At 30.9% G+C, this 1,214-nt stretch overlaps 1 protein-coding gene across 1 annotated transcript in view; it reads left to right on the top strand.

Moving 5' to 3' along the window:
* The window catches only part of LOC119585448, a 6,606-nt gene that overhangs the window by 4,218 nt on the left and 1,174 nt on the right, over positions 1-1,214 (top strand). The window lies entirely within an intron of this gene.

Genomic DNA, 1,214 nt, shown 5'->3' with positions numbered 1-1,214 from the left:
GTTAAATATAATGTCTGTCCTTGCATTTTATATATAATTAATTTTAGTTTCCAGTGTTACTCTATAATGTGTTACAAATTGAGCAACAATGTTGGATGTAATACAAATCAGGGATGTATACTAGAAATAACAATGCAATTATCCAATTAAATGCAATTATGTAACTTTTATCCTTTAACCAGAAATTGATGTACAGCATGGAAATATTCTTTGAAAGTCATGAGGTTTACTACATATTCATGTATAATACTATTGCTATAGTCTGGAGGTGTGTGACATATGCCTTTTGATAGGGGGTGAGGGTGGCATACAGCTGTAGGAATTTCAATCACAAATTAATATTCTTGATCATGCATGTCTTGTCTTAAATACATCTTTTTTTGCTATTCACTGCAAATCAGTCTTATGTATGGCCAGATTTTTGACTGAGTAATTATTGAATCAACAACATTCTTTCCAGACTCCTTGTTTATTGCTGTCACTATGAAGGAGTCATTGTTTATTAGTCATTATGAAGGGGTCATTGTTTATTGATCTAGGATAAAAGTAATGGGCAAATCTTTATTACCTGTAGATTCATTAAGCCTGTAATTTGCACAATTAATTTAATTGATTCCAGAAATATCTAACCCAATAATTCATGTAATTTAGTATGCAGGATGATGCAAGAAAAATCTACTAACAGTATGGTAAAATTTTCTACAAATTCCATTCATTATGTGAGATGATGATGATGCTCTTCCAATAACATTTTTCCTCATAATATTTTGTCTGTTCTTTTGGTATTGTTTCACAGAATCACAAATACATTCATGAAAAATAGCTGTTGAATATGACAAATTTTAGTTCTGACATTTTGCCCCAATCCTTCTATTTTTATTTGATATTTGCTAGCATTCACTTGATACATGGTTTCAGGATGGCCTGGTGATTGATTTGCATTGGTGAATGATTGTTCGTAATAGTGTATTGTAATTTCTCTATTGCTTAACATTTTCTACTTGCCAGATATGTAGCCCTCACTAAATCCCATAATTAACCGAGTGTTGTCAGGCAGTGAGGCGTTGCTTCCTACTATTTATGCTTTAGATTATTTAAAACTTAATTCTTTGTGATGCATTTTTTATTATGAAATTGTGTGCATTAGATATTTCTATAGGGATAAACTAGACTTAAAATTCTTGAATGAGTTTGAATGTCATAGTCATATAGTG

This window comes from Penaeus monodon, chromosome 19 (assembly GCF_015228065.2).
Source record: "Penaeus monodon isolate SGIC_2016 chromosome 19, NSTDA_Pmon_1, whole genome shotgun sequence".
Lineage (NCBI taxonomy): Eukaryota > Metazoa > Arthropoda > Malacostraca > Decapoda > Penaeidae > Penaeus > Penaeus monodon.
Note: the sequence above shows the minus strand (reverse complement) of the source record. Positions and strands in the feature narration are given on the sequence as shown.